Genomic DNA, 10,175 nt, shown 5'->3' with positions numbered 1-10,175 from the left:
TGGAGCAAGAATTTCAGCTGCTTTCAAGGTATCACCAGCTCCATGTCGTGCTCGGGAACTTATTTAATGCGAGTTGTGTTGTAACATGAATGGTAGTTTTCTTGTTAATACGTTCTATGTATTTGTTCCATGTAACATGCCTCAAGTTCAAATCACAAACCCTGAGACCTTCTGTAAACAAAACCACGTGCATGCAGAAAGCTTTGCAAACTCATAGAAGTAAAATAATCCACACGAAAATCCAGCGTTGTTACAGGATTCATTACGTAAGGTAAAACAATGGCCAATTTGTAGTGTGGGATACGCTGCCGCAAATGACGTCTCACTTTAAACCCAATGCTCTTTCTTTTTTACTTATTGCTTCACCTTTATGGTTAACTCTTTACACCAGTAATCATTTCCCATAAATTTGGCTTCTTTCTTGCATGTGAATTGAATATATTTTACTTGCATTTTTTTAGACAAAATGATATAACATGGTAATGTATATTTCTAAGAATGATATAGAGAGGAGTGTATTTGAAATTTTTTGTAGATTTTATGTAAATTGTATCTGATGTAAATAAAATATGTAATGGGCATAAACAGCCATATGCATTGCTGTAAGTCTAATAAATATATTGATGATGATGATCAAAACAAGACAAAAAGTTCGTAAATTTATTGCGGTTGGAAACTTTGACAAGCATCCTACTAACGATATTTGTTCCGCCAAATATAGTGCACTTCGTAAAATAACTTGGTGACATGGCAAGGCAAGATAAGTGTGAACATTTTGTAGTAATATGCATTGTAACTTTCAATGAGCTTAGAGATTTGTGTACATAATGATATTTTATAATATTGGTTATTTTCTAAAAATAATCATGTGAACAGCAAGGAAGTAGTGCAACTTGGTAATATTGTCTGACTTATCCTTAGAAAAATAACATGCCGAGTTCTATGCGTGCGGGAAGGTCTCCGTGTTCTCCGAGCTTGTTTTCAAAACACCAGCAAGGACAGCCTTTGAAAAGGGGTGAGAAACAGATTCTACTCAATATTTATGTAACGTTCTGTCAGTGGTATCCTGAGAAACCAGTGAATGAAGTGGTTAAGTTCGTATCCCATGCAGTGGTGTGTCAGTGTCTGCAGTTTTAAGGGTTATGAAAGAGAGAATGACCGGGAGAGTAACAATGTATGCGGCTGCATATTCGTCTGATGTTTTGAGAGCGGGTTCTCACATTCAGAGGCTCTTATATAAAATGAATAGGTGCGGCGAACTATGAGTGTAACAGCAGATAATTGCGGTTATGAATCAGCTGACGCGGGGTGATACATCGAATCTGTGAGACCGTTTGTTTACAGAAGGTCTCAGGCAGGGGGTGCTCGTTGCTATGTGAAGTACGTATGCATTACGTCATCTGGGAGGATCGGGTTTGACGGTGCTCGTTGCTATGTGCAGTAAGTTTGGTGCGGGGTACATTTAGCTACTAACATGTCGCAAAAATCGGAACAAGCAGGTTATTGATTTTGTAGCGTTCGATTTATTTTTATTGTATTTTTGTACTTCTAGACTGCAATCATGTCTAATTGTGCTGTAGCAATCTATGAAAAATATAACCAGAAAACTAAAGGAACTGACATAAAATATCATAGATTTCCAGTCGATAATTGCGTAAGTAAACAGTGGATTCATGCTTGTAGACGAAATGTAAAAAATGCAAGTGTTCAGTGCCAATTATTGTGAAGAATACTATGTGCGAGATCTAAAAGCAGAATTTCTGTATTTTCCACCAAAGAACGTGCTGAAGCCAACTGCAGTGCCATAGCTAAAATTACATCCAATTACTTTAGTACCAAATAATCGAGGAAATGGTGTAGTTCTCCTAAACACTTATCTTCACAATATGCTTCGCTTTTAGGACGTGCTGATAAGGTTTGCAGAGCTGTACGCTACAAAAGACACGCAATAAGGAAACGTGCCCTAAACAGGCTAAAGACTATGCTGCCAAAAAAGTGAAAAATATATAGACGTTGGTATATACACAAACTGCAAGCAATGTTTCGTTGTTGGAAAACATATTCGATCTATTACAAAGGAGAAATACACATCTGCATAATGAAGCAAATAAATTAAAGATTACAAACAACCTCTTTCAACCGCTTTAACCAAATAAAAAAGTTCAAAATCTAGAACGTAACCTAACCGACAGTACTACAAGAGAAGTCATCAATATCTTGAAAATGTGTTCAACTAGTGCGAAGTACGTAGTGAGCCTAACTGATTTGTTAAGTACATTTTATGTAAGTCGGATTTATAATTATTAACAATTTCATTTAACACAGACCGATGTTGATTGTGATTTGTATGTTCACATTATTGTGAAAAACGTTGTCGGAAATGGGCATTTCGAAGATCGTGTACTTTCACGCTATTCGAAATGAAATTCACTTAGTACATCTTCAATTCGAGTTACATAGCGTTGTATGCACGATGGTAAATATTGCATAAGTGAATATTACACCCATCATTAAAATGTTTGCAACTTTGTTCAATTTTGGTATTTCACAAATATATTGTGAATAATTTTGTACCCTTGTACTCAATATAAACCAATGGATGTTACATTATTTCTTTGTAGTACATTTCTGTCAAAAAGAGCAAGATCTAAGATTAGTGTAATGCAAGTTACTTCGTCAATGTACAAATGTGTGTCCCATATCAGCCTTGGAGTATATTTTCCGGTTATACACACATGGAAATGGAAATGGAAAATCTGCGGACAAAGTCCTTTAACGAATAATGATTCGTACAGGTGCACGGTCAATCATTGTGAGTTCATGTAACTTTTCTCCTTTATTGTTTAATTAAACTAAGATATTTTCATCGATATTCTCAAAGCGTTTCATTTACCGTGTGATCAAAAATCTATTTCTATAGGCTTGAATTAGTAGGTTAAGACATTTAAGTTTGATGCTCCTAGTACTCATCAAGTATTTCGAGTAGGTTAACTTAGTTAAATTAGTACTTGTACACTTTGACTCATCTTCTGCACGCGTTTGTATGTAAAGTTCTTAATACGAAAAAATACTTTTTAGAACTATGATAACGATAACTTGCAGCCAAATTTGAACCAGAGAAATTAAAAATATCTGCAAATTACAAACTGGAATTGCGTTTTCAAAGTCTGAAACTACTATCTTACAAACTATTTCATCATTCTTCCTCCACATAAAACTTTTCAAAAAAATTTTGCATTTGGAACTTTGATCCGTACGTAAATTATTGTACAGTAAATAAATATATGAAGAAGGTTGGGAATTCTTTCGAATTTGGAGTAAGTATCAAATGCAGAGTAAAATTTTATCTATATTGTATATTGCTTCTTTCACTTGATAACTTCAAAAATAAAGTTACATTATGGTGAATGGTAAAGATTGGATTTTTAAGTATTTCAGTATAATTTTAATACTTTCTGATGTTATGTAAAATTTGAAATGTTCCTGGAAATGATTGCAACGTTCTGAATGAATAAGAAGGAACTATTCAGTCAGAAAACTAAATATTAGGCGTTGTGTTAAATGATGTAAATAGATTATACCGGACTACTATCGGATTAGAAATTACGCATATTCAAGTTAGGACTCCAATTAAAAGTTAATCAATAGAACCACATAAAAACAAGTTACATCAAAATTCAGCTTATTCAATTCTGTGTCAATCTATAGTTACCAATTTATTTTTTATTATGCCTTCTATTTTTATTATCGTGAGAACAAGATAGGATTATTTTTTAGTTTGGCAAACTATCGCTCTCTTTGAGATTCTATAAATAAAGAACGGGTGTTTTTTTATTTATAGATTATATAATTTATTTATTTATTATCCAAACTCTAATATCCATAATTTATAATCCGATAGTACTCCTGTGACGTTCTGTGAGCCCGTAGTACCTCGGAGGCCTCTGTCGATCTCCTTGGCGTAGTGCTTAGCACATCGCGCTTCGGCGCCAGGGGTTCCGGATTCGAATCCAATCGGGCAAGATATTGATTTGTCCTTGAGAATTTAGTAAATGTGATAGTATATGTAAAAACAAATATTGATTGATTGATTTGCTTCATTTTACTTCGCTTCTTGTGCCACTTTTGGCTAATTTGCGAAGATAGGGATGAGTGATGAAATGATGAATGAACACTCACAAACATCCATGCCCAAGCCAGGATTCGAATCCAAATCTCTGGCGTTGAAGTGCGATGTGCTAACCACTACGCCGAGGAGGCCGGCTTGTGGAAACAAAGAAAGAGATCCTCTTATGGGTTTTTCTTTCATATTTAAAAAAAGACAGAAAAGCAAAAATAAACCAAATCTGTCAATCAATTCTTTCTTTGTAACTCTTTCACTATGCAATTCTTCTTTAGCATGCAACGTTTCTTATTAAAATCATAATACGATTTATGAAATGATGAAATCTGAAATTCTAATTAGAACACGGACAACCTTCTTTGTAATATATCGATCATGTTTCAGAAAAATGAATTTTTACAATACTTTTGCATGTGCAATTTTCCCCTCTTTTAAAAGTAGCATGTTTTAATTATGTTACTAATCATTAAAGGAATACCTCAATACCATCCCGAAGTATGATAATTAATATTTACCCCTCAAAGTAATGAAACACTTTCCCTCTCTCAAACTCGCATAGAAATGATAGCGGCCGTTTGCTTCTGCCAAGCCCCGAACGAACATAACCGAAGGGGCACCGAGCATAACCGATCCTCCCACATGACGTCACGCGTTCGTTCATGATCGGCAATTTTCGGATGGCGCTACCTTATAGTATATTAAGTTACCTTGGGTCTCAGGGTTGGTGATTTACACTTTAGTAAACGTACCATTTCAAGCTTTTTCAAAAACTGTTAGGAAGAGGTCCAATGTTCACGAAGAAATTTTACAGTTCGTTGTTGGGGATAGTGCGGCAGAAGGGATTTTAAAGATGACACAGTTGCTCTGCTCTTCGCGTTATGTCCTGTGGCAGACGGAAGGTACAATGAATGCACTATGTATAATCAGTGGCGGCGATTAGGGATGCAATTGCCCACCGCTTTTTTCTATTTTTGCCCCCGCACTATGTTAAACCTTATCTACCAAGGGAAAGTAAACTGTCCTTGATCCCCCAGTTTTGAAAGGTTGCATACGTGTTTCATATTTTCCTTATTTTAAGCATCGCACCCCCTAAATTTCTTTCCGCATCCCCTCAGCACCCCTAGATGAATAATCCTGGTGCCGTCGCTGGTAGACGGAAGAGTAGCTGGGGCGAGTAGAGCAAAGCGAGCTACTCTCCTCGTGTAAACAACTGGGGAGAGTACTGGAGCCAGTAGTCGGGACCATAGACATACTTGGTCGGGACAGTCGAGTGGCTGTCCACGGCGGACAGCGACTCGACCAAGTTGCTTCCTCTCCCATCGATTCTTTCACTCGTGTGTAAACTCGACAGACCACTCGATCAATGTAAACGCTTTCTGAGGAGAGTATGGAGTTTGTGTTAGAGTGTTGTGTTGTGATTTTGCATATTAATTTTAATTGTATTTTTTTAAAAAATTCAACCATGAATAGGAGGTGATCTAAGTCCGACAACATAAAGTTTGTAGAGGCGTAGGAGAAGTAAAATTGAAAATAAAGAATTTATGTTCCACGTACAACCAAGTACAATTGGAAATAGAAAATCAAGGAAGTTAGTTTTCTTTTTAGACTTGTTCTCGTGCCATTATTGAATTCATTTCTCGTAAAAAAAAAAAGTGTGTGATCTGTTTTAGAGCTTTTATTTCAATCGCCAAGGACGTCGACGTGTTCATATTGTCAAAAGAGCACCAAACAGCTACTCGCCACATAATGGTCGAGTCGAGCAGATACCATGGCCCCCTTCCATCCAAAACCGATTCTAAGATTCAAGACGCTCCTGCGTCATGGTAATTTTTTTTTGGGGGGGGGCAAAATTTTATACCAAATCTATATATCTTCACACAAAAATGGGGGGGATCGTATCGTTTGATTGACTTGTTATTGATTTTTAGTTTTGATTATTGTTAGGGCTGAGCGGAAACCACTTTGAACCGATACCGATGCAATGCTGATACTCTTACCGATTCCCACCAATACCGATACCAATACTTGAAAATTGTAATAAATAAAATTTGCTCAAAATATTGATCAATATTATTCTTCTCCAATTATGTGCATCAATTTACAAAGAAATTTGCTTTAGAATACTCCAGAATCACGTCAGAATATTAAAATAGACATCATACGTATCGTCGCAAAATATAGCTTTTCGTGCAAAATTGGTGCGAAATAAAAATAAACTTTGAATTTTGCATAATTTCCATTATAATTAGACTCCGCGAAAGTGTTGCCGGCATTTTTACGGACCGCGTGAAAGCTCAAAATGCCGGAAAAGTATCGGCTGGTATTGGTAGATGAATTCCAACCGATACTTTCCGATACCGATACCACTGGTATCGGCCGGTACCGATACATCAGCCCTAATTATTATGTACAGTTTTTCTATCTACCTGTGGGTAATCGCGGCGATAGGGTTGAAATGAAACACCACCTCTTATGCCTTTAGAATCGGTTTTGGATGGAAGGAGGGAATGGTATTCGCATTAATACAAGGTTAGTGGAGCAGACAAACTGTGCAGAATAAGGTTGACTAGTGTACAACACACATAAATTTGCCGTTGCGTAGATACCAATTTTCGTTTCGTCTCCCTCTCTCTTAGTATCACGTGTTCTACCCTGCTCGAAAACCTTCGCTACTGTTGCCATATTGTCATTCCATTCCTGGACACACTCGCGCAAACATCATTGAAAACAATTGAATAGCTCTCCAGCTCGCGGTTCACACCGTTCGGCAGGGACGGTAATGTGGCAATATAGCACGGCGTAGTGGTAGCTTCTTTTATGCAGTGCATGTTCATTGGCTAGCTAGTAACTAGTGTTGCCAACTGTAATAATGAAGCACTATTTCTGTCACGGAAGGGGAAAGCCAGGTAAAATGATGGTGAGTTTTGTTGGATTGGAAGCACCATATTTTTATTTTATACTAAGTATTTTACCGGCTTGACGTTGTGTGCGTGTATTGCGTGTGTGTATGTGAAAGTGTGTGTTTGTTAATGAACGTTAAATTCCATAATGCCTCCAGTTCTGTCAAAGTTGACATCAAAAACCTTGCATAGCCAAGCTCGGGAAATTCTAAGCAACGTGCACGAGTTCATGAAGGAGGAAGCCAGTGAAACTGTTAGCATCCCAATACAGCATTTTGGCAAGAGAGCAGCGGCTGCGACTGGAGTTCCTGAACGAACAATCAGGGCTATCATGAACGAAAGACAATCTCTTGAGATGTCAGAAGGCCCCTCCACATCATTCCACACTCCCGGGAAAGAACGACAAAGACCAGCGACCAAATCGTCAGTGGACGCTTTCGATGAAAACGTTATCCGTAGGCGCATATACGACTACGCTCTGCGTGAAAATGAAGTGCCGACATTGAAAAAATTGCATGTCAAATTACAGGCGGACATACATTTTGCGGGAAGTCAAGAGAGTTTGCGACTTTTGCTGCGAAAGATGGGATTTAGGTGGAGGAAGAGGAGGCTGTCATTTTTGCTGCTTAATGCGATGCATATTGTTTTCTGTGTTAAAATTGCCATGCTTTGATGGGTGACCAAGTTCATAGCAGGGCCGGCGGAAGGGGAGGGCGAACTGTGCCACCGGCCAGGGCGGCAAAATTTGAAGAGAAGAAAAAAATAAGCCTATTGGAAACTGTGGTCGAGCGAGATATTCTTTTGCGCTTAATAGTATTGAAATAGCATAAGAAGTCTCATTATTTATTTTATATTTTGATGTTTTACTTAGGAATATATTGATTTTCAATTTCCCGTTGCTGCGTAATGGCGGGGGGGGGGGGGGGTTCGAAATGGAGCGGCATCTACCGCCACCGCCCAGGGAGGCAAAATGACTAGCGCCAGCCCTGGTTCATAGCAAAAGAAAAAGCCGCGCAGCTTATCGTCTAGTGGCAGTATATGTACTTGTTATTGTTGTGGAAGCCAGCATCGTTTGTAAATGTAGAACAAAGGCTACCGACTTTCGCTGATCACAGAGAGGAAATAATAATACTGCTTGAGGAGGAGTGTTGTGGTCCAATTGTCGCGGTTTAACACGTTGGCATGTTGTTATCTGCCGTTGCAGTTCCGTACCAGTGTATACGGGTTTTGGGAGTGAACAGTTAGAACGCCACCAGTGCATTAATGCAATGAAAAATAATATTTTTTTATTTTGTTTGAAATCACTCAAATAAGGAATCAGCGTTAGATAGACCTGAATTCTCTAATTTCCTTGTTGTACGTAACAGCTGTGCATCGGCGCACTGCAGCGATTTTTCTATCTGCTCCAGTAGCAACACTGCTTCTTTAGTTCTGTCGCGCATCGCACGGCAGAAATATCTGTGCTGGACTCTAACAATGGTAGTGAGCGTATCTAAAGTAAACATATATTGCTTAAATATGTCTTTATTATACAGTGACGCAACCAGGGGGGGCAGGGGCTCATTGCCACTCCAACCTTCGGCGGAATTAAATTCTAGAGTAGCAGGGGGGACAAACATTGACGGCCAAGGGCACCTGCAGGGGGGCACAGAGGAGCAATTACCCCTTCGATTTCAAATTTTATGCAAATATAAATCCATTTTGTAAAATTTTCTTGCTTGCTTCGCTCGCATTATCTGCGTTTCTAGTTTTCGTCAAGTTCAGAGCTGTAGCTCTGCGGGAGTCGGCCATGGGCGCCGAATGATCTAAAAAAAAGTTGTAAAAGAGAGAATGCCCTTGCGTCCAGTGAAATTATTATTAAATCAATATTGTTTTCAATTGAAAAAATTGGATCTAAAAATTTTCTTGCTTGCTTTGCTCGCATTCTTCTTCTTTTCTGTAATGTAATGTATTTAAATAATATGTGTTGTATATTTGTATTGAATAAGCTTTGAATACGAACACAGTTTAGTCCTAACTTCTTGCATATGTATTTTCTATTTTATGTCGCTCCATGTTGCATATGTGTAAAACATATGTTGTACATGAAAGTTACACATGTATCTTCGGAATGTATTTATCATTCATTTTCTGCCATTCAAAAATACAGTTTGTGTGCTTGATTTCCATTATTAGATAATGTGAAATTGACGGTGTTGTAAAAATATTTCAAATCGTTTGTTCCAAACAAATGCTTTAGCACAGACTTCTACCCCATTTTTGCGTAATTTACGAGGATAATAACAGAAGCGTGCAGTAAGGAAAGGCGGGGCAAGCGCCGATTGCGTTGTTTTTTAAAACACTTTTGATATCTTAAGTTCGTGTGTTTCAATGCCTTTATACACATTAGAATGGAATTTATTTACTATAAAATATTTACATTGCAGAATTTTCATTTCCCCTATTTTCTGTTCTTTTGACTTGAAACATAAACCGGCTTCACCCTTGACGACGCTGGGCGATGCGGCACGACTGACCGCGTTAGAGGAAGAGGACTGCTCGCCTTTTCCCCCGCTTTTCGAGTTACTTATGCAGTTCTTGCATGGTCACTGTCCATCTCCGTTCACGAAGAAAAAAGGCCGAGAGCAAGCAACACCAAGACCGCATCTGTCTTAGGCAAGGGTGTTGGAAAGAATTCATCCACACAGGCCACAAGTGTTGCTAACTTCCAGAATTTTCTGTGCATCCGTAGCACCACCTAACGCGGTACGATTTTCATGTTTGAAACTCTATAGTAATCAACAAATTACATTATGAAGTTAGCCGTGTCCTGAACTATGCATAACCAAACCAACTAAGAAAAATGTGAAAGTTTTCATTAGGCAGTTTAAAACATCTCAGTACAACAATATTATGTGGTTATGTGGCAGCAATGATCTTAATAAATTATTTTGTTCGCCATGTGTTTTGTTCAATACAAATTTAGAACCATGGAACTATACAGGCTACAGTGACTTGAGCAATTTTTATAATGCAGTGCGCATCCAACTGAAAGCAAGTCATGATTCATAATTCTAGCCAAGTAAGAAACCGAAACCCGTCCGTTTATTTAAGATCGAAACTTTATGCTAATAGGATGTTTATCATTTTCAGGGTTAAAAAAAAGAACGTAA

The sequence above is a fragment of the Lepisma saccharinum genome, chromosome 8 (assembly GCF_977018435.1).
Source record: "Lepisma saccharinum chromosome 8, izLepSacc3.1, whole genome shotgun sequence".
NCBI lineage: Eukaryota > Metazoa > Arthropoda > Insecta > Zygentoma > Lepismatidae > Lepisma > Lepisma saccharinum.
Note: the sequence above shows the minus strand (reverse complement) of the source record.